The following is a 24,597-nucleotide window of genomic DNA, read 5'->3' as shown; positions in this document are numbered from 1 at the left end:
CATATCATCTATCCTAGGACACATGGTGACAAAGGACGCAATATCGGTAGATCCCACCAAGGTAGAAGCGGTCAGAAAGTGGGAACGCCCATTTATAGTAACAGCAGTAAGAAGTTTCCTAGGATTGGCGGGATACTATCGAAGGTTCGTGCAGGACTTAGCTAGGATAGCCTTGCTTTTAACACAGTTAACAAGAAAAGGGGTACCATTTATAGGGAATGATGTTTGTGAGGCAAGCTTCCAAAACCTAGAAGAGAGATTGGTAATCGCCTCGGTACTCACGGTACTCGAGAGCTCAGAAGGGTACATGATTTATAGTGACGACTCCAAGAAAGGACTGAGATGTGTATTAATGCAATACAACAAGGTTGTTGCAATCTAAAGTTTGCCGTTGTAGTGTTGACACTGAAAATTTTGCGACACTACCTGTATGGAGAGAAAACTCAAATTTTTACCGACCACAAGAGTTTAAAATATTTCTTCACCCAGAAAGAGTTAAATATGAGGAAGAGAAGATGGTTAGAATTGGTGAAGGACTATTAAGTTAAGTAGATATCTAGTACCACCCTGAAAAAGTAAACGTGGTCGCAGATGCTTTTAGTAGAAAGACGGTCCACTCGTTGGCTCTTATTACAAGGGAAGTAAGGGTACAAAGAGAATTCGAGTGAGTCAACATAGTTCTAGGGACCGAGGGAGTCATAGCACAGTTGGCCCAACTCATAGTACAACCTACGCTTAGGCAGAGAATTATTACCTCCCAACGAGAAGATCCAAACCTACATAAAGTCCTAAGCCAGCTGGACGAGAGTCTAGTAGATGGATTCTCGAAGTGCTTAGATGAAGGGCTATTGTATTAGGGACGCATATGTGTCCCAAAAATAGAGAAGCTAAGGAAAGAAATATTGACGGAATCTCACAACTTGCCATTTTCCATGCACCCAGGAGTTATTAAGATGTACCAAGATTTAAAACAACATTTCTAGTGGAAGAGCATGAAGAGGGACGTGGTTGAGTTTGTGATCAAGTGCTTAGTTTGTCAACAAGTGAAAGCTCCTAGACAAAAGACAACGTGGATGTTACAGCCCCTAAACACCCTAATCAAACCGACAAAACCCTCACTGACCTTTATACCTTCCCCCAGAGTGAACACACGTAGCGAATCACAGGTATCACCATCGAAAAAAGAGATCTAAAAAATGAGTTTTTGAGGAAATGAGATCTACCTCCACAAATGTCCAACAACCATGAATCTTCGTGGGAAGGTGGATGTAACACCTCAACAAAAAAGAAAAAGAAAAGAAAAGAAAAGAAAAGAAAGTTGGCCAAGTCATTTTGCCCCTCAAGCCATAATAGGGGGCCAAAGACCTAATCAGTTTACCTAAAAAAATGAAAGAGAGTTAGAGGGAAAGGTTGAGAGAAAAAATAGAAGGAGCTGCAAGAGATCCTATCAAAAACCGCCATAAGAATCCATTTTTTGCCAACGAGGGACCACTCCTTAGAGAAAAGAGAGGTATGAGAAGCAAAGGTTCATTTGCATCAAGGTTTGAGAATGTTTCATGAGGTAAGACCCTTGAACGAACTTTTTCAGATCTGAGATTTTCCTATGTGAATTGAGTCCTAAAATGTTGATATATTCACGTAGGAAGAACTCTCCACACGATATATGAAGAAGTTTAGCCAAAATCTCAATCTGAAGGCGAAAATTTGAGAATCGTTCGAGAACGGTAAGCGAACTTCCGACACACGTAACTCGTTTGGTAGTTGTTAGATTGAATAGCACTATGACCTATATGAGTCACGACCTGATGTATTTATAGATTTGTACAATGAAGATTACATGGTGGTCTTTGGTCCAAGATAACAAATCAGGAAATCAGTAGATTCTACTTGTCCAAGGTAACAAGCCAGGAAATCAGTAGATTCTCCTAGATCCAAGGTAACAAACCAGGAAATCGGTAGATTCTCCTTGATCCATGGTAACAAACTTGGAAATCAGTAGATTATCTTAATATGTACAAATATGACTTATTCTACGTTTAACACCCCCCTATCAATCTTGACGATGTACCACTAAGTTTAGATTGTGCCTAAAACTACAAAAAGAAGGAGCTGGCAGTGACTTTGTCACGATATCGGCGAGCTGATCTATGGAAGATATGAGTTGCACATCAAGCTGACGAGTCGATACTCGTTCACGAACGAAGTAATAATCAACCTCAACATGCTTCGCCCATCAATGAAAGATTAGATTTGCATTCAAATAGGTGGCACCAATGTTGTCACACCACAGGCTAGGCGCTCGCGCTTGCAAGATCTCGAGCTCACGCAAGAGGACTAATGGTGTTAATATAATACATGCGGAAGCAATTTGGATCTTAGCCACTTTTAGAACATCAATTATAGTAAATAACTAGCATGTTCATAAGTATTAAAACTTAATGAGTTTGAATACTAACCTTCTATAGTTCAAATTTCTTTTTCCTCGCGAACTGGTTTCGAACAACCACTAGTGTCTTCACCACTATCCTCCGGCCTTAGAACGGGATTGTGGAATCCGGTGAGTGACTAAACTTGGGAGGGATTTTGTATATATGAAGAGTGTTTGTGAAAAGTTTTTCCGAAGGTTTTTCACCAAGGAAGCTCTTCCATGTACCATGATCACTCTATTTATAGAGTTATGTTTGCATGTTCATGCAAATTTGAGATCACCAAATTTTGACACTCAAAATTCCACTCAAATGTTTGAGATTATGTGGCAAGCATGTAAGTTTGAGTTCACCAAATTTTGACACTCAAAATTCCACTAAAATTTGTGGGGTTTATTTGGCAAGCATGCAAGTTTGGTTAAACCAAATTTCGGCCCCTCAAAATTCCACTAACATGGATTTTTCCATTAAATGAAGTTCATTTTGACTTTCTTCATATTAATTCAACAATTAATTTGAATAACTAATTTCAAATTAAGGTAATATTAAATGATTAATTAAACTATTTAATATTAATTCAAATGCCAATCCTAATATTTTCCGACACATATTTGATTAAAGTAATATTTGATTAGATTCTCTCTTTTTGTTTAATTCGTAAATAAAAAAAATGCGGTTAAATAAATCGTATATATGTAGCGAATATTCCCTATTTTGAATTCCCTATCTTGATATACTTTACTACTAGTGTAAGTAATCATGCTGTGACAGTGGATGAGATGTTTATTTATCAACCCTCTAGGTGCTCGATGGAAGTTATCGCCCCATTGAGCATGTGTGACTCCTGGTGAATGATTGTGTGATCCCTCCCTTTTGAGAATAAGCAACAGAATCGAGTTAAGTCTAGGGTAAGCACGTAGATTGGTAGGTCGAGACTTTGGATTGAACACCGTTAGAGGTTTAAAACTAATGGAATCATGAAGGGCGATTAGAGGGTGAGACAATATTATAACAAAATAGTGCGCACATAAGTAATTTACAGCACGACAATATTTAAAACACAAAATAAGAAACGAACTCAAAACATTTTCAAACAAAAGAGTTGAGGACGACGGGTGAGATTATTCTATGGCACTTGCCCAGGAGTCCACTCCCAACTTCGACCAGCTCCTTACATGAAAAAAATGGAGAATAAGGAATAAGTACAAAGATGTAACATTTCATACCTATCATACCATAACATATACTGTCAGGACCAGACTTTCGAGGCTTCGAAAGACCGAATCGTGACTAAAAAGACGAAATCGAAAACAAATAAAAATAAAAAGAAAATAAAATAGAAGGTAAAAATCTGGCAAAATTTAAAAAATCAAGGACACCAAAATTAAATATAAAATCAAAGTCAAATGTTACAAATAGTAATTACAAATATAAAATGAAATATAAAAGACTCTAAATATAAAAACGGACAAAGGACTCTAAAAGACCGACAAGGGACTGACGCTCCGGAACGACACCCCTCTGTGACAGTGCAGCTCTCGAAGGTCCCCGTATCGACTGGTACCTGAAAAAAAAAAGGGAGAAAGGGGTGAATATAAAAATATACTTAGTACGCAACCTACTTTTAAGCTCTTTTCGCATCCTTATCTTGGTAGGTATCCACGGTCTTTCTCGGGTTTCTAAGGAGAGTGATCTAAGCTGCAACTCTCTTTTCTGTATCTTAGGAGGTTTGCCCATCTTAAGCAGTGAAATGATCAGTGTCTTGAGGTGAGACCCGACCTCATAAGTATATCTGAGGAGATCGTATGGTTGGATCTGAATACGTGACTCTCTTTGAACATAATCCATAGAGGTTAGCTGATGACCCTCACACGGGACTATACATCCACTAAATTTGGGGTGCGACCCTCTGTGTGCCAGTCAACTATTGAGTCATCCTGTGTGGCTCCACGTCCCCCGCTCAGGGATGGGTTTCTACGGCCCAGGAGTCCTGTTCAGAAGACCCCTTAGCTATCACCACTAGGTCTGGGCACCTGTCACACTTCCCTTTCCAAATCTGCCAAGCTCAACGATCTCCGTACTGGAGCTCTGTCTTGACGGTACGGTATCGGAGGAGAGAGGGAAGTGGAGGTTTTGATGACACTATCTACACTGCTCAACTCTAGCGGGCTACCTACAATTACCGTGATGACCTATTATTCTTTCTAGGGTGGAACTTGATGGCTTAGACTTGGATTCATGTATCTCTAGGATTCTCGTGCCTGGTCTCACAAACCTATCGGGTTTGGAATTCTGAGCTCTAGATCCGCTGATAATCATTTTGCGGGTCTAATTGCACGGTATTCTAGAGGTCCCCCAATCTAGGGTCTCGTTTAGCCTACTTAGTCACAAGCACCCTAATCAAAATCTCAATCAAAACAGATTTAATAAACATTTCATATCTAGCTATCCTTAATCATTTCATTTTCGCAGTTTCTATACAAATATTCTAGGTTCGGCTAGCTAAGTTTATGGGTGGTAGCATGCATGCTTGTTCCTAGCGGTTCCTACAAGTACTGCTCGTGGGAATCAAAATGGCTACTTACATAGTTTGATGTGTGCCTTCCCAAGCTCGAATTATTTGCCGGAAAAGGTTACAAAAATTCTGGAATTTCCTTGATAGGTACTAATTCAAGTTAAACTTAGATCAGTATCAAAACTGAGATGAAAAATAGTCAAACGGAAGTCAAATTGGGATAAAAATAGATCTCACGCGTTGGTTCACTTGCCTAACGCGCCGGAGGGATTTCCTACGCGCACAGACACGCACGCGTACGGACGCGTTAAGGGGATGGTGTCGCGCGCTGGTGTGTCACCACGTGGCGAGGGCTGACTGGTCCACTGAGAGGCAGGGTCTGTGTTCGAACCTGGACGCACGCGGGTTCCTACGAATTTTCCTACGCTGACGCGTGGCAGATGCGAGTTCGGGTCGCACGCGGGTTCATAAATCTGGTAGCGGGTGCCGATCTTCAAACCCTACGTAACGCAGTATTTTTCGTAAATTTTCCGCCGCCTTTTCACGCCTAACACGTGTCCTATCTTTAAGACGATGCGCGGTGACACAATCGCGCTTTCGAAGGCAGCGGACTAGCGATTGTGCGGCACTCACTTTCCAGCGACAAGTGAGCTTAAGCCAATTATTCTTGCGTTGCCTACGGCCAAGCGACGTATGATCGAGCCTCTAGCCTCAATTTTAAAAGAAGGTTTTAGAAAACGAGGAGAGAGAGAGATTTTAGAAAGCGTGATTTTGGAAAGAGACGTTATATAAGCAAGCAAGAGAAAGATAACAACGGCTTAGCATATATAACCTTGGGTAGGGAGAAGTTGACAACTAGTCATGTCTCCTTATAGTACATTCTGAGCCATTTTAAGTCTGGCAGGCCTAGACATGTTATTTTTTAGGCGTCATACGCCCTAGAATTACAAAAGAAAAAACACTAGAATGAAAAGACATGACAAGGGTTTGGCTTGTCATGGGCATGCGGCCATGGGTAACATGCCCTGGACGAGCATGACCGTGACATCCTCCCCCACCTAATTGGTTGACGACCCCGTCAACCGACTACTTTCAAACCTTGCGATGTGGGTGGCGGCGGAGTTCAGATCTTCGGCGCGTTCCCAGCTTGTTTTCTCTGTAGGGAGATTCTTCCATTTGACAAGGAATTGACGAATCGTCCGTACAGGTCTTCCTATCTTCCTAACCCTGTCGGCTAGGATCTTTTCTACTTCTTTTGTTTCTTTCTTCTTCAGATCGATGCTTGGTCTTGTGGTTGCATTCCTTTGGTCATCGTCTGGGTCAGGATGATAGGGCTTCAACTTGCTCACATGAATTACTGGGTGGATTTTCATTCATGCGGGTAATGCCACTCGGTAGGAGGTAGCCCCGATCTTTTTAAGGACTTCAACCGGGCCTTCATATTTTCGAACTAGTCTCTAATCCTTTCAGCTGCGAAACCTGATCTGTTCTGGTCTCAGCTTGATAAGAACTTGATCTCCTGCTCGGAATTGAAGGGGGCGACGCTTCTTGTCCGCCCAGTCTCAGCTTGATAAGAACTTGATCTCCTGCTCGGAATTGAAGGGGGCGACGCTTCTTGTCCGCCCATTTTTTCATATGCTTGGAAGCCTTCTCTAAATATGCCCGGGCTATATCTGTCGTTCTTGTCCGCCCATTTTTTCATATGCTTGGAAGCCTTCTCTAAATATGCCCGGGCTATATCTGTCGTCTGCTTCCATTCTCTTGTAAAGTTGTGAGCTTGAGGATTTTTCCCTGCATAAGGATGATCAATAATATTGCTTCCATTCTCTTGTAAAGTTGTGAGCTTGAGGATTTTTCCCTGCATAAGGATGATCAATAATATGGGGTAAGGCCGGTTGTCATCCACTTACAATTTCGAAGGGACTCTTCCCTGTAGACGTCAATAATATGGGGTAAGGCCGGTTGTCATCCACTTACAATTTCGAAGGGACTCTTCCCTGTAGACGACAATAATATGGGGTAAGGCCGGTTGTCATCCACTTACAATTTCGAAGGGACTCTTCCCTGTAGACGAGCTTGTTTGGCAATTGAAGCAAAATTGGGCGACATCTAACAGTTGTATCCAGTTCTTCTGGCGAGCGTCGATGAAGTGATGTAAGTATTCTTCGAGCAAGCAATTGAACCGTTCTGTCTGTCCATCGGTTTGAGGGTGATAACTCGAGGAGATGTTTAAGGTTATTCCCAAGAAAGCTAATAACTCAGTCTAGAATGTCCCAATGAATCTGCCATCCCTATCACTGATGATGCTTGACGGAATGCCCCATAGCTTTACAACGTGTTTGAAAACCAGTTGGGCTGTGAGTTTTGCCGAGCATAATTTTAGAGTGGGGATGAATGTCGCATATTTTAAGAATTGGTCTACAATAACCAAGATGGCGTCATATTCCCCGACTTTTGGGAGATGTGTTATGAAGTCCAGAGATACACTTTCCCAGGGTCTTGTTGGCACAGGTAGAGGTTCCAAGAGTCCAGAGACTTTGGCTTTCTCGACTTTGTCTTGTTGACAGATGAGGCACGTCTTGGTGTATTGCATGATGTCGTCTCGCATGTTTGGCCAGAAGTACACCTTCTTTATTAGGGCGTACGTTCTTTGCCACCAGGGTGTCTGGCCCATAAGGTATCATGACATTTCTGAATGAGCTTCTTCCTCAGTTCCCCCGTTCTTGGGACATACAATCTATTTCCTTTGGTCAACAAGAGGTCTCCCTCAACCCAAAACTGTCGTGTTTTTCCAGCTTTAGCTAGTTCAACGACGGCTTTGGGCGATGGGTCTTTGTGTAAATGTTCCTTGATGATATCGCGCATCGATCCATCGATCTTACTTGAATGAATATGGGCTAACATGCACAGGGCCGCATGTTCACCCTTCCGACTCAGTGCGTCGGCTGCTTGATTACTCTTTCCTGCTTTGTGTTCGAACTTGAAGTTGAATTCGGCCAACGACTCCTGCCACCGGGCTTGTTTTGCTGTTAATTTTGGTTGATCAAAGAAGTGGCAGGTGGCGCTATTATCCGTCTTCACTACGAACTGTGATCTCAAGAGATACTGTCTCAGACTCGAAGGCAATGGACTACAGCCAGCATTTCTTTCTCGAAGGCAATGGACTACAGCCAGCATTCGGCATCGTTGAGCTTTTGACTTTCGTAATCGATGGGGTGGCCTTCTTGAATAAGGACCCCACATAGAGCAAAGTCGGAAGCATCGGTTTCTATTTCAAATGGCTTTGTGACATCTACCAACCCGAGGACAGGACCCCTCGTCATGGTTGATTTCAAATTTTCAAAGGCCATTTGACAATCATTCGACCACGCCAAGGGTGGTCTTTCTTCAACAGCTTTGTCAATGGGGCGGCTCGTCGTGAAAACCCTTCGACGAACCACCTATAGTAGTTGGCTAATCCTAAGAAGGACCGCAACTCAGATACGGAAGTAGGAACTTTTCAATCTTGGATAGCTTTTATCTTGTCGCTATCCATACTAATTTGTCCACATCTGATGACATGTCCGAGGAAGTTGATGCATGTTTGTGCGAATGCACATTTCTCTTTCTTCACATACAGTTGGTTCTGTCGTAGCTTGTCAAACACCAGCTTCAAGTGCACTTTGTGTTCCTCGAGGGTTGTGCTGTAAACAACGATGTCGTCGAGGTATACTATGACGAACTGATCCAGGTATTCGTAGAAAATCTGGTTCATCAACGTGCAGAAAGTAGCTGGGGCATTTGTCAGGCCAAAGGGCATTACTAGGAATTCAAAGGCCCCATATCTTGTTACGCACGTTGTCTTGGGTTCGTCCCCTTCGGCAATACATACTTGATAATACCCTAATCGTAAGTCCAACTTCGTGAAGTACTTGGCCCCGTGAAGTTGGTCGAACAAGTCAGATATTATCGGCAGAGGATATTTGTTGCGTACCGTCACCTTGTTTAAGGCTCTATAGTCTATGCACAGACGCAACGTCCCATCCTTCTTCTTCTGGAACAGTACGGGGGCTCCATAAGGTGCCTTTGTCGGGCGAATGAATCCTGCCTTCAGCAACTCATCCAGTTGTTTCCTAAATTCGGCTAGCTCGACGGAGCCATCCGGTATGCGTTCTTCGCTGGCGGTTTAACCCCGGGGAGGAGTTCGATTTCATGGTCAATGCCTCGACGAGGTGGTAGTGTTTGAGGTAAACTCTCTGGCATTATGTCGGTATAACTGTTTAGTACTTCCTTGATTTCCTCTGGGACAGTCTCTTCGGTGGTTGCTTCTTCCATCAGTGGTATGGCCATGAATGTAGGTTCCTCTCATGCAAGTCCCCTTTTCAGCTGTATGGCCGAGATCATTCGAAGATTACCTGGTTGCTTGATGCTTGCAGGTATTACTGTGGGGTTGCGGTCGGTGATCACCAAGCATTTTTGATAAGATAAGGAATCACTACAAGGGGAGCAAGATTCGGATTACCTTGTTGATCGAATATCTCAAGGCAAGAACACTTGATTGAGATTCGAATCACTCCACAAGCAAGATCGATCATGTCTAGCTTGAATGATTCTTGTTGATCAAATATCTCAAACATTTGTTTGAGATTCGAATCACGAGTTTAGAAACGAGTTTTCTTTACTCTTGATCTTGATCATCAAGGTAATCCGTTCCATACTTTCCCTTGGGTTGATTTCCATATCATTTTGGTATCAGAGCTTTAGGCTCAAGATCGGATATATGTTTCATTGCGCTTATCTCTTTTTTTTCTTATTATTTTTTTTTCTCAGTTTGTGTAGAATGTTCATATTCTATCACAAAACTATATAACAAAAAAAAAATATACATTTTTTTTTTATGTTCTTTAAAGTGTTAGATCTGGATCTTTTCAACACTTTATTCTTCTTTAAAATCTTCTAAATCAATTTTCTTGTTGGTAAATTGATTAGATTTTGCCAATAAAAAAAAAAAAAACCATTGAAAGAAAGAAAGCATATTGATGTTAAATGTCTTTCTTTTTTCCTCTTGATTATTATATGTAACTCTCATATGTTACTACGTCTAAATTAGTCCTTAATCATTTTCTTTCTTTAATTCGTTTCTTTGTCGTTATTCGGATTGCTCCTTCAATACCCTTGTTTATGTGTTGAGTGTGCTGTCTATTCACTTTGAATTGCATTTAGCTCTATAACATAGCTTGTCTCACATCCCAATTTGTTTTTTTTGGAGTGTGATTTGTGTGTGCTCAATTGTGAGGGTGAGTTTGTAAGGGAGTGACACATTGATTCGAGTGTTGAGTGTTAAACACGAGTGAACTACATTTATGAGTGAATACACGTGAGGGAGCGCTTGTGAGGTCCTTTTTTTTTTTCTTTTACCTTTCGTTTGTAGCATGGAAAATCCAGACGACAATACTAACATTACTGATGCACGATTGAGAGATAAGGAATCAACTACAAGATAAGGAAATGATAAGATAAGGACGACAATACTAACAATACTAACATATATCCGATCTTGAGCCTGAAGCTCTGATACCAAATGATAAGATAAGGAATCAACTACAAGGGGAATAAGATTCGGATTACCTTGTTGATCGAATATCTCAAGCAAAGAACACTTTGTTTGAGATTCGAATCACTCCAGAAGCAAGATCGATCATGTCTAGCTTCAATGATTCTTGTTGATCAAATATCTCAAGACAAGAACACTTGATTGAGATTCGAATCACTCCACAAGCAAGATTGATCATGTCGAGCTTGAATGATTCTACATGCAACCTAAACTACATAGAGTTGCAAAGAAACTTAGCCATTGGCTAAAGAAAAGCACAAATGCTTCTTTTGATATATTTTCCAAGTCTACCTTACAAATATAACATACAAGGCTTTATATAGCCTCAAAATGAAACTATTAAAGGCATTACAAAAGTTGTAACATTCACAATTTATGGCCATAATTAGCCATTATGTAAATGTAACCGAAATTAAATAAAAAGTCTTAAAACACAATAACTCTAAATTATAACCCACCCAAAATTTACAACAATCAAACTTTATTCTTCTTCAATGTTGCATGAATTGAAACATCTTTTGATAATTTTGACAACCTTTTCTTCACATCTTCATTGAAGTATATTGTATGATTGATGTCTCTTGGTTCATATCATTCTCCACTTCTTCAAGAGGATTCGTCCTCGAATCTATTTGTGAAACTTTGCTGCAAAAAATAAGTTATGGAAATACGAAGGACCTCACAACACTCTCTCACGTGTATACACTCAAGAAAATTTTAGGCCACTCTGTTTGCACTCATTTACACAAATGAAGCTCTCATTCTCACCTCTCAAAATTGTAAATAGAGCAAAGATTGAATTTTGAACTCTGGGTCGATTAAAAACTAAAAAGATGAAAATAAATAAAAATCAAATTGAGAAGAAATGCAAAGGAAACATATATCCGATCTTGAGCCTGAAGCTCTGATACCAAATGATACGATAAGGAATCAATACAAGGGGAATAAGATTCGGATTACCTTGTTGATCGAATATCTCAAGGCAAGAACACTTTGTTTGAGATTCGAATCACTCCAGAAGCAAGATCGATCATGTCTAGCTTCAATGATTCTTGTTGATCAAATATCTCAAGACAAGAACACTTGATTGAGATTCGAATCACTCCACAAGCAAGATTGATCATGTCGAGCTTGAATGATTCTACATGCAACCTAAACTACATAGAGTTGCAAAGAAACTTAGCCATTGGCTAAAGAAAAGCACAAATGCTTCTTTTGATATATCTTCTAAGTCTGATTACAAATACAACATAGATGGCTTTATATAGCCTCAAAATGAAACTATTAAAGGCATTCCAAAAGTTGTAACATTCACACTTTATGGCCATAATTAGCCATTATGTAAATGTAACCGAAATTAAATAAAAAGTCTTAATAACTCTAAATTATAACCCACCCAAAATTTACAACAATCAAACTTTATTCTTCTTCAATGTAGCATGAATTGAAACATCTTTTGATAATTTTGACAACCTTTTCTTCACATCTTCATTGAAGCATATTGTATGATTGATGTCTCTTGGTTCATATCATCTGCATTAGTCAGCAATTAGGCTATCTCATGTTATCTCACACTCCCTCTTTAAGGAAGAGGTTAACAACATAGTGGCCATATTCAAGAGACCACTGGCCATTCAGCGGAATAGAAGCTCAAACTACGCTAACTAGCATGTGCTTAGCTCAATAGTACTAATATTCTAGTGGAAAGGGATTGGAGGGTCTAAAGATAGCGTAGCATTCACGCATCTCATAGTCTAAATAGTTACCTTGGTCATTCTTTGGAGTCGTATTGATCTACTATTTTATTAGGGGCCTCTAATCAATTCTTTGGGTAAACACAGGTCTAGATTTTTTATCACCGCTCACTATTCTACGGTATTTTGATAAAGCAACCCTAATCCTCAATCCAACAAATCATGCTTTTGTTGAAGCAAGAACACTTGAATCCAAGTAATTAACACCTACTTATACAAAATTCGGATCAACCAAGAGATAAGGCTAGAATTAGATTACCTCTTACGATCGAAGATCTAGAAGCAAGATTTGGAAACCTTGTTTTAAATCGAGTCACTCCGCAATCAAACTTAATCAAGGCTTGATTGAATGGCTCGGATGCAATTCTACCACAAGAATTGCTTGAAACTTAGAAATGACAAATATGATATTCTGATTTCTAAGAAAGCGTCTAAATTTGAGATCTCAATTTCATTCATCCACGAATTTGATTTTTACATAACAATTTCTTGGTATTTATACTCCCCATAAGTGACATTTGTGGCCATGATTTAATTTCGATCCCCTTAAATCTCCACGAAGGACGAGGTCAATTTGACACTTTGACAATTTCAAACATTATGAAATTAAAAATAATAAAGATTCTTATCATATTTAGTCCACTAGAAATCTATGGACCTTATCAAGATTCTGCACACGCTATTGCGTCCTAATCTTATCAAGATTTTCTAGTGCTTGCGAAGCACACGTCGCTCTTACCAATTCTAATTTCCTATGCAATGGAAAGCATAGAAAACGACATTCATACGAAATTTTATCATAGGGGCATTTTGGTAATTTCTTCCATCATGGATAACATACTCATCCATATTGCTCAATTTGTATTTTAATCATGCATATAATACATAAAAGACATACGTACAATACATACTCATAAAAAGAAAGCTTTTCTGAGGTCGTTAACATTACCACCTAAGTTAAGGAATGCTCGCATGCTATCATGTCCTAGCGATCTATACAAGTATTACTTGCCTAAAGTTTATGTGGTTACTTACTTGAATGACGTTTACATTCTTGTGCCAGCTATTCCACGTGTTTGGAGCTCAAGAATTTATGGAATTTCTCTCGTAGATCCTAATTCAAGCATAATTATGTTAATATCGAAGTCAAGACAAAAAACTGACAAACGGAGGTCGAACGAACAAAATGAGACTCACATGCGCTTACACACGTCGGGAAAGGCTTTTCACATAGAATTTCATGCATAGAGGTTTTTTGTAGATCTCGGTTACTCATTGAGTCATTGGATCAAGTTCAGGTTGCATTTTTTGTTAGGGTCGAAGGTTAACGAGTTGCACACGCAAGCTTTTGATCGAATCCAGGTTTAGGGATCGGGTTAACCTGCATGCATGTCACAATTAGTAGCTGAACGATTCTCTCCGCTCAGCATTTGCCACTTGTCCTACTGAGCTTTAGACTCGCTACTGCCAACATCGTCTAACGCATGCCTTCTCCCTTTTTTGCCAACATTCATTATTTTAGAAATACGATGAGGTTTCTATTGCCTATCTAATTTCTTCTAAATTTTGTAACTTCTTAGGGGTACCCATAGGTATTTTCTTTTAAGTTTATTTTAGCCACAAAAAGAAATAATAAAGTGCAAATTCCGTCCAGAATTTAAAACTTAGGAAATTTACCATTTCTTTAAATTAAATGAAATATAGCCTTTAGATCGTAATGAACTCTAGCTTCCTGTATGAATCTTGGGTGAAATTCCCCCAATATGAACCTACTAAAAGTTTAGAACTTAATTTCAAGAAACGAAATTTGAAAAAATGAAATGCTTGCCTACGCTTTATTCATTCTTGACGGATTTGAATGGTAACACCGGAGCCACAACAGATATATAACTCTTACTTTAATACCTTAAATTTAGAAATTTTTGGATTTTATTATTGACATAGAGGGTGAATCTCAAGTGCAGAAGGGAAAAAAAAAATGCTTGAGAAGCCTTAAGGAACCTTGGAACTAAAATTCAATATTTATCAAATAAAGAAAATTTCGGACACTTTAATGAAAAATTTGGCAAAAGATTTATCTCTAGTCCTAGTAAGAGGATCGATGAGTGTCAGTTTTGGTTGTAGGATCGTTCGATTTGACTACGATGTTCCAGGAAAGGATTCTTATAAGTTTCGTGTTGAAACTAGACCATGATTTGTTTCAGAATTAGATTCGAGAGATTTATAATTTCGATAAGAAAATATATTTTTTTCAAAATTTGAACTCAATTATTATGGTCTCTATCTTCCTAAAAATTAAAAAAAAAAATGGCATCCAATTGGTTGATTCGATATCTTCATTTTTCGTGAAGAAACCAAGTCATTTCTAGTTAACGATTGGAAGATAAAAAGCAATCCAAAAAAAATAGATTGAAATGCGTCGCTCAGTGAAATCTAGACAAATTGAACGTTGGAAGAATCAACCATGGATACACAACTGCTGGCGACGAGAGAGAAGCGTATTAGCAAAAAGTTGAAATGTATCACAACGTGGCAGGAATGATGGGTCAACGAGTCAACGAGGACGTGTTTTGAGATACCACTTTACTCGCTAAACCGCACACGACCCAGTCAACCCTTTGTATCTCAAACAGTACCAATGAACTGGAGTTCGATTCGTGTGCTCAAAATCCTACCCGACATGTACACTAACCAATGACACACGTCCCGCTGTACCTTTGCTAGACGTGTGGTAAACGCGCGTAGACAACATCTTTTGTGCTTGAATATCGCATGGTATGCGCACCTTGAAAACTTCTTTGGTGCTAGAAAAGCACGTGAGAGCGTGTATGGATTTTCTTTTTGTCCTGTAATCCTACTCGAGAAGGCACATGACAAATCTATAAGTAACAACATGAAAATCTACAAAGCAGTACTTGTACAATTCGCTTGCTTATGAATGCATGCTAGTAAAATTAATCCTAGGTAGCTATACTTGATTAACAACTACCTAGGAAAGTTACTAAGAGGGAAAACAAGCTTGCTAGTTGTTGAAATTTCTTGTCTTACCTAGTATACTGTCTAGATATACTTTACTACGGGTGTAAGTAATCATGCTATGACAGTGGATGAGATGTTTATTTATCAGCACTCTAGGTGCTGGATAGATGTCACACCCCATTGAGCATGTGTGATTCCTGGTGAATGATTGTGTGATCCTTCCTTTTTGAGAATAAGCAACAAAATCGAATTAAGTCTAGGGTAATCACGTAGATGTGTGGGTCGAGACTTTCTAGGATTTATTCTCCAAGACACTCCCCCTAGGATTTACGACACCAGCCATACAACTGACAATCCTGTGTCTAAGGCTTGTTACTCAGTGGTAGATTGACTACACTGCATTGTGGACACGTCGTGTTTTAGGACATTAATCACGAGGCTAGGTAGTAGTTACCCTGCACGTAGGATCCGTCCTATGAGAGGTTGTTGATCATGTGAGTAACCTGTTTAGGTGGCATCTACCGAGGGGTAGCACCCCCTCACCGTAGGTTACTTCATGGCCTATGGGACGAGTTCACCAGTTAACACTCCCATGGATGCAAACAGACCAACACTCACCATGTTCTTCCCCACCTTGTACCATTGCGAAGGCTAAGTTTTCTACCCAGGTCTTTGTATCAAGAGTGTGGAAACTCTAGGGACAAAAGTAAACAATTGGTTCCCTCCTAGGTTAAGGATGTGATGAGAGACTACAAGTATGTTGCTTAATCGTGACGAGAGGGTACTCTAGAGTTTAGAAGTAATAGAGGAATTATGGACCTAGGGAATCATGTATCTCGTACCCTTCCCTCGTTAGATTAATTTGGCATATATTAATAAATTTTGATTTCCCTCTTATTTTATACACATTGATTGGCAAAAATTTTCCTAGAGATTCAGGGTGTGACATGATGAAATCAAAACTCCATGATGGTTCTCCGAACAGGCATTGAGTAATTCTTACGAAAGAAGTCTTGCGCATTTCCTATTTGAAACTATAGTTCTAGAATTTTTTGAACTTATCTGTTCTACCTCACCTTAAAATTTCTAAGGTCCTCGTAAAAGGTTTGAAAGTTCAACTTTAAAAAGTTAATCGGAATTTAATACCTTGTTGGACTTGGGTGCTATACCATATGTAATCTATGAATTGCTTTATCTATTTTATATTTTCTACGGGAAAGTATTCATATTTTGTTGTCCATTTTATGAGAGTTGTAAAAATCAATGAAATATTTATTATTCTTGGGCTAATAACTATTATCTATTCCAGGAATTTTGTTATTGAAAATCTAATAAATCTCTAAAATTATCCCAAAATTAACCTTAAATTATGTTGCATAACCGAAATTAGTTAAATGATTAAGTTTTTTACAACCATAGCATGCATTTACATAGTTTCTTGCATGTACTATAAGTATGTATATTTATTCACATGTCCAACACAAGTTGGTAGTTAAGCTAAAGGATGATTAGGAAATGATAAAGAATATTGTCGTTTTCTTTCTTTTCACGGTGGCTTTAGTTGGGCCTCAGGTTCCAAGGGTCGCGTTACCACCACCAGGACCTTCTAGATATTACATTCATGTGGTTAACGGGCTAAGCAAACTTGCGTTGCTTGTGCATTGTCAGTCTAAAGACGATGACTTGGGGTATCATCGTTTGCTTAATCATGGAGATGATTACCAATGGAACTTCAAAGTTAACTTTTGGGGAACAACCCTCTATTGGTGCAAATTGGAGACACCACATGCATATGTCTCTTTTGAAAGCTTTTTGTAACAACCTAAAATAATGATAATATGTATTTTGTATTTATTTGTTGTGTTTGATGATGACGACGATAATAATAATAATTAAAAAAATATATTAAAAAAAATAATAAATAATTAAAAAATAATAAAATAAATAAATAATTAAAGCTTTTTGTAACAATCGAAGCAGCTGCTGTAAAGGGGGATGAGGGGCGGCGGACGCGTAGGCTGGAGGCGTGGGATTGATGAGTGGATTATTAGAGGATGTGGAAGCGTATTAGGGCCTTGATTAGGTTTTAGAAAGGGAAGAAAAACAAAGAATAGTGATTAGCGAAAAACCCAGAAAACAGAGGAGGAAATTTTTGAGAATTCGAGTTTTGGTTGCTTAAAAATTTGACATCAATCGAGGGTAAAGGAAGAGGGGTTGTTGCTGAGGAATCCTTTGAGGAAGGGGATACGGCCACGAGCTGAATCGGACGGTGATTCGAAGGTAACAAAAAACCCATATCACCGAACCTTTAAATCTCGATATCTTGATTCATACTGCATAATAAATTATGAAATAAGGCTTGTTAGAACCGTAGTTAGGAGATCTATAAAGTTGTAGAAGAAATCAGCACGAAATTCGAGCTGTAGAGATGAAATTTTTGCTTCGGGACACAACGGGTATTAAAGGAAAAAGATTGGAAAAAAAAACTGCAGGGAGGAGAGGTTGAAGACGAGCGCGTGAAGGACACGCGAGGCACGTGGGAGGCCGCGAGTGGAAGTGCGATTGTGTACGGATCAGGCGCGTGAGAAACGAACCCTGACCTTGTGTTGGGGCGTGAGGGCGCGTGAGCGGGTATTTTGGCTCCTGGTTTGTCCCGTTCGACTCCTTTTGACCTGTCCTATCAAAATTGGTCTATACTTAGGTTGAAATTGATAAAATATAGGTCTAATAGGAAGGAATTGTGTTGAAATACTATTAAACGTACATTCAAGGGGGAAAAGGAGTTCGAAACCAAGTAAGTAGCGTATCGACCTTTGAACTAGTTCTTAACTTGTTTTACAACATGTGAGTATGTTGTTTACCTGATTAAGAGCTTAATATGTTATGATGAGCTTTGATGATATTGAGTGTTTATTGTATATTGTGACTGCTTGCCTGTGATGTAAGCATGATATAAATGATTGTCAGAATGTTCTATGTGTTGAACATGATACATGTATGAAAACATGGAGTAACTGTGAGTATGTTATGCATGTTAATAGAAAGTTTATGACTCTAAGATATGCTTATTGGTTGTTGAGCTATGGCTTATTTATATGGGTATGATAGTCTACTAATTCCCGCGGAGTTCCTGGCCAACGTGCTATGTGCTAAGTCAGGGAGCATGAGTACTCCTGACCGTTGGTATATGAGATAAACAGGCCATCAGAGCAATTAGTAGACAGGCCGTATTTGACCGAGAGCGAGTCTTACATACGAGTCTGAAAATTCTAGATAAGCATATCGAGAGAGAGTCAATAACCTAGCTGGAGGTAGCTGAGATACCTCATTAACGAACAAATGACCCTAGTAAGAGAACTAGGAGTCAATGATGAATAAAACTTAACAACACCTGGAAAGATTAGTTATGAACTCTTTAATGATAAGCTAGCTACTTACTGAGTAATCTAATTACTCATCAAAATTATTATAACTTTTCTTTCCAGATTTAGATGATGCAGGCCAACCGAGGACGAGACCAGCGAGCTAGAGACTACTGGGAATCCATGTCTGGGTCTGTTTATGTAATTATGTTTTCGTTGTCAAGAATTTACTTTGGTCGTTTTAAGTTTTTAAAAGTACTGGTTTTAAATATTTTACTGGATGTTTTTAGAAATATTTTGAGTTTTATGATTGGATATCAGAGTTTGTTATTGTTGTCGAAGGTAACTCCTGTTAATCGCGTTGACGATGAGCGGGTGTTACAAGTTGGTATCAGAGCCTAGGTTATAGGTTCTGTAGACAGTCTAGAATAGACAGTATGGATTCCTTTAGTCCAGCTCAGCGGTATCTCGCCTCGGTTAGGTAAGTCATGTATGATTAAATTGTATGAAAGAATAGTATGAAAAGTTTAAAAGAATTGATGATGACCACTTAATTATGCGTGTGACAGATATGGTCGTATTTAAGAATTTAGACCCTGGTACATCCAATGTGGACTCGGGGAATGAGGGGCAGCCTGTAGAGGGAACTGCTCCAGCAGAGGCGGTTCCGGAGCCTGCTGCTCAATCGGCAGCTAGAGATCAGCCGACTGTTGTGATTACTTTGGAGGCATTACAATCATTGATTGAGAGTCAAGTAGATCAGGCGGTGCAGAGCCGGGTGGACCAAGCGGTACTGGCAGCCCTTGCTGGTCTTGGAAGCCAGGCGGCTCCAACAGCACCTGTATCGGGCCAGACGACATTAGTGTCTGAAGCACCAGGAGTAGGTGTTCAGACAGTAATACCTCCAACACAGTTGACAGAGGTACCTGGTACAGCTGTCGTGACAGAGGCACCATCGCGGGTAGTATCTTATGGCCGACGATGTATGGCAGAGGAGAGTGAGTACATACGAGATTTCATGAAACTTGCCCCGCCAACTTTTGGAGGAAAGGGGACTGATCCTGAGGCAGCTGAATGGTGGTTGGAATGTATTGAAACAAAGTTTACATTCTACAACTGCCCAGAGAATCATAAGATGTTGTGTGCTACATATTTGTTGGAGGGACCAGCCCATTTTTGGTGGTAATCAAAGAAGCCGAAGATGGAGGCTGATGGAGCCCCAATCACATGGGCGGCCTTTAGACATGAGTTTTGTGAGAAATACTATCCTGCTCTAGCGAGATTGCGAAACCGAAAAGCCTTTATGCAATTGGAACAGGGTAATAGGTCAGTAAAGGAGTATGAGGCGGAATTCACACGATTATCCAGATTTGTTCCTCTTATGGTTGCTACCGAGGAAGAGAAGACGGATCTCTTTATTCAGGGTTTGAGGCAAGAGATACAGGGATCCGTGTCTGCCCATGCTTCTCAAGATTTTGTTACGGCTTATAATGCTGCGGTGAAATTAGATGCTAGCACCCCGAGGAATAATCAGGGTTCTAGCAGTCAGGTGCGACCAAGTGGTAAACGAAAATTTATTCAAATATCCTCGGGTTCGCAACAGCAGACGGTACCACAACGAGATGATCGTCGGCCTTACTTAGGTGAAGGGAGGGCAGGTTGTAGTAAGTGTGGGTTAACTCATGCGGGATCTTGTAATGCTGCAGACAAGATATGTTATAGCTGTGGCAAGACTGGTCATCTCGCCAGAGTATGTTGTAGTGCAAAGAATCCTAATGTGATGCGCCCCGAGCGATCTGCTCCAGGTGGAGGAGGGGGTCAGTTGAGTGCTGGGGGACAGCCTCAGGCTCGAGGTAAAGCCTTTGCCACGACAAGTAAGGCAGCGGGGGATGCCAGCATGGTGGTGACAGGTACTTTACCCATATCTGGCTATTTTGCTTATACTGTATTCGATTCTGGCTCGACGCATTCTTTTATATCATTATCGTTTGTTTGTCAAGCCCAACTTGAAGTAGAGCCTTTAGGTTATGAGATTTTAGTTTCTACACCTTCAGGAGTCATATTGATGACCCGTGAAAAGATGAAACTGAATAAAGTAGAAGTATCCGGCCAACCATTAGACGTGTTGTTAATGGTGCTAGATATGTATGATTACGATATTATTTTGAGCATGGATTGGCTATCTGCTCATCATGCCAGTATCGATTGTTATAAGAAGGAGATAGTTTTTCACCTCTCGATGGGAAAGAGCTTCCGGTTTCAGGGTACGAAGCTGGGAAGTGTTCCCAAGACAATTACTGCTTTGAAGGCTAGGAAGTTAATTGGTCACGGTGCTGTGGCATTCCTGGCTAGTGTGGTAGAAGTGGGACGAGTGGATACAGATGTATCAACTGTACCTGTAGTGAATGAATTCCTAGATGTTTTCCCTGATAAATTACCTAGTTTACCACCAGAGCGAGAAGTCAACTTTGGTATTGAACTAGAACCAGGGACAACACCTATCTCTAAAGCTCCTTATAGGATGGCTCCCGCGAAATTGAAAGAGTTGAAGTTGCAATTACAGGAGTTGTTGAACCAGGGATTCATACGACCTAGTGTGTCACCATGGGGAGCTCCAGTGTTGTTTGTGAAAAAGAAGTACGGCACACTCCGTCTCTGTATTGACTATAGGGAGCTGAATAAGGTGACCATTAAAAATAAGTATCCCTTGCCGCGAATTGATGACTTGTTTGACCAGCTTCAAGGGGCAGCGGTATTTTCGAAGATTGATCTTCGTTCTGATTATCACCAGATAAGAGTCAAAGAAGATGACATACCGAAGACAACTTTTCGTATTCGGTATGGGCATTATGAGTTTGTCGTGATGTTCTTTGGCTTGACTAATGCCCCTGCAGTGTTTATGGAGCTGATGAATCGGGTATTCCAGGATTTTTTGGATTCTTTTGTCATTGTGTTCATTGATGATATCTTGATTTATTCCAAAACAAACGATGAACATGCAGAACATTTGAGGAAGGTTTTGTTGGTTCTGCGTAAACAAAGATTATATGCCAAGTTCTCAAAATGTGAGTTTTGGTTTCAAAAGGTAGTATTCCTTGGTCATGTGGTATCCAAGGATGGTATAACTGTTGATCCAGCAAAGGTGGAGGCAGTTATAGGTTGGGTTCGACCAACTACAGTTACTGAGGTGAGAAGTTTTCTGGGTTTAGCCGGATATTACAGGCGCTTTATTAAAGACTTTGCAGGATTGCCGCACCACTGACTCAGTTAACCCAAAAAGGAAAGAAATTTGATTGGAGTCAAGCTTGTGAAAGTAGTTTTCAGAAACTCAAGGAAAGATTAACGTCAGCCCCAGTGCTTATTGTACCTGACGGTACTGGGAATCTAGTAATTTATAGTGATGCCTCTAAGCATGGGTTGGGGTGCGTACTTATGCAAAACGGGAGAGTTATTACTTATGCTTCTCGGCAATTGAAGGATTATGAACGCAATTACCCAACTCATGATTTAGAATTAGCTGCTGTGGTATTTGCTTTGAAGATATGGAGACATTATCGGTACGGTGAGAGGATACAAGTATATACGGATCATAAGATTTTTAAATATCTGTTCACCCAGAAAGAGCTCAACATGAGGCAACGTCGATGGTTGGAGTTGGTAAAAGATTATGATGTGGAGATCCTACATCATCCTGGTAAAGCTAATGTGGTAGCTGATGCCTTGAGTCGTAAGCAGCTCACTTATCTACAATGCTAACGAGACAACACAACATTCAGATGGAGTTTGAACGAGCTCAGATAGCTGTCTTGGTCAGGAAAGCGACAGCTCAGTTAGCTCTTATGACTATTTGTCCGACGTTGCAGGAACAAATTATTCGGGGTCAGTAAAGGGACCCTTATTTTTCAAAAGTTGTGAGGCAACTTGAGACTGAACAAATCAAGGATTTCTGGATAACGGGTGATGGATGTTTGAAGTTGCAGAACCGAACTTGTGTGCCAAATGATGTAGAGATCAAGAGGAAGATTCTATCTGAGGCGCATGAGTCGCCCTATACTGTGCATCCAGGTGCCAAAAAGATGTATCAGGATTTGAAAACATGCTTTTGGTGGCCTGGGATGAAGAAAGATGTTGCTGAATGTGTGAGTAGGTGTTTAACTTGTCAACAAGTTAAGGCACCTAGACAGAAACCAGCTAGATTATTGCAACCTTTAAATGTGCCTCAGTGGAAGTGGGAAGAAGTGACTATGGATTTCATTACAGGACTACCAAGAACCCAGTTAGGGTTTACAGTGATATGGGTCGTTGTGGATAGATTAACTAAGACAGCCCATTTTATACCGAGTAAGTCTACATATTCGGTTGACAAGTGGGCACAATTGTATTTAAAGGAGATTGTAAGGTTGCATGGTGTACCAGTTTCTATTGTGTCAGATAGGGATACGCGGTTTACTTCTCGATTCTAGAAGAGTCTTCAGAAAGCCCTTGGTACACAACTAAAGTTTAGTACAGCATTTCATCCTCAGACAGATGGACAGACAGAGAGATTAAATCAAATTCTCGAGGACATGTTGCGTGCATGTGTACTTGATTTTGCTGGCAGTTGGGACACCTACCTATATTTGGTGGAATTTGTCTATAATAATAGTTATCAGTCAACTATCCAGATGGCTCCTTTTGAAGCACTTTATGGACGGAGGTGTCGAACTCCAATTTATTGGGAGGAGGTAGGTAGTAAACCGCTATTAGGTCCAGATTTGCTACGAACGACCAATGAGGCGATTCAGAAGATTAGGAAGAGAATTTTGACCGCCCAAAGTCGTCAGAAGAGTTATGCAGATATTAGAAGGAAGGACCTAGAGTTTGAGGTAGGGGATCATGTGTTCCTGAAGATTGCACCAATTCGTGGTGTTTTGCGATTTGGTAGAAAGGGGAAGCTTAGTCCACGTTTTATTGGACCTTTTGAGATCCTCGAAAAAGTTGGCCCAGTAGCCTATAGATTGACATTACCACCAGCGTTGGATGCTGTACATAATGTTTTTCATGTTTCGATGCTGAGGAGGTATGTTGCAGACCCTATGCATATTCTTCATTATGAAGACTTGGAGTTAAAGAAGGACTTAAGCTACGAAGAACAGCCCATGAAAATTTTAGCACGGGAAGTGAGATCCTTGCGTAGCAGAGATATTCCCTTTGTTAAAGTTTTATGAAAGAATCAGCAAGCTAGTGAAGCTACTTGGGAAAGAGAAGAGGAGTTTAAACGAGAGTATCCATACTTGTTTAGGGAGTTGAAAACTTTCGAGGACGAAAGTTCTTAAAAAGAGGGTAGAATTGTAACAACCTAAAATAATGATAATATGTATTTTGTATTTATTTTTTGTGTTTGATGATGATGATGATGATAATAATAATAATAATAATAATAATAATAATAATTAAAATATATATATAAATAAAAAATAATAAATAAATAAATAATAATAAAATAAATAAAATAAATAAAGAAAAAAATCGAAGCAGCTGCGTCAAGCAGCTGCTGTAAAGGGGGATGAGGGGCGGTGGACGCGTAGGCTAGAAGCGTGGGATTGATGAGTGGATTATTAGAGGATGTGGAAGCGTATTAGGGCCTTGATTAGGTTTTAAAAAGGGAAGAAAAACGAAGAATAGTGATTAGCGAAAAACCCAGAAAACAGAGGAGGAAATTTTTGAGAATTCGAGTTTTGGTTGCTTATAAATTGGACATCAATCGAGGGTAAAGGAAGAGGGGTTGTTGCTGAGGAATCCTTTGAGGAAGGGGATACGACCACGAGCTGAATCAGACGGTGATTTGAAGGTAACGAAAAACCCATATCACCGAACCTTTAAATCTCAATATCTTGATTCATACTGCATAATAAATTATGAAATAAGGCTTGTTAGAACCGTAGTTAGGAAATCTATAAAGTTGTAGAAAAAATCAGCACGAAATTCG

General features: G+C 39.9%; 1 long non-coding RNA gene across 1 annotated transcript; it reads left to right on the top strand.

Annotated features, from left to right (window-relative positions):
• Window positions 1-1,499: 1,499 nt before the first annotated feature.
• On the top strand, window positions 1,500-24,343 carry LOC111439799. The gene is made up of 3 exons (XR_002709869.1): window positions 1,500-1,510; window positions 17,473-17,480; window positions 24,202-24,343. It is a non-coding gene; the product is annotated as an uncharacterized LOC111439799 (long non-coding RNA).
• Window positions 24,344-24,597: the final 254 nt, after the last annotated feature.

This window comes from Cucurbita moschata, unplaced genomic scaffold (assembly GCF_002738365.1).
Source record: "Cucurbita moschata cultivar Rifu unplaced genomic scaffold, Cmos_1.0 Cmo_Scf00108, whole genome shotgun sequence".
NCBI lineage: Eukaryota > Viridiplantae > Streptophyta > Magnoliopsida > Cucurbitales > Cucurbitaceae > Cucurbita > Cucurbita moschata.
The sequence above is the reverse complement of the archived record's forward strand: the minus strand, read 5'-3'. Positions and strand labels throughout refer to the sequence as shown.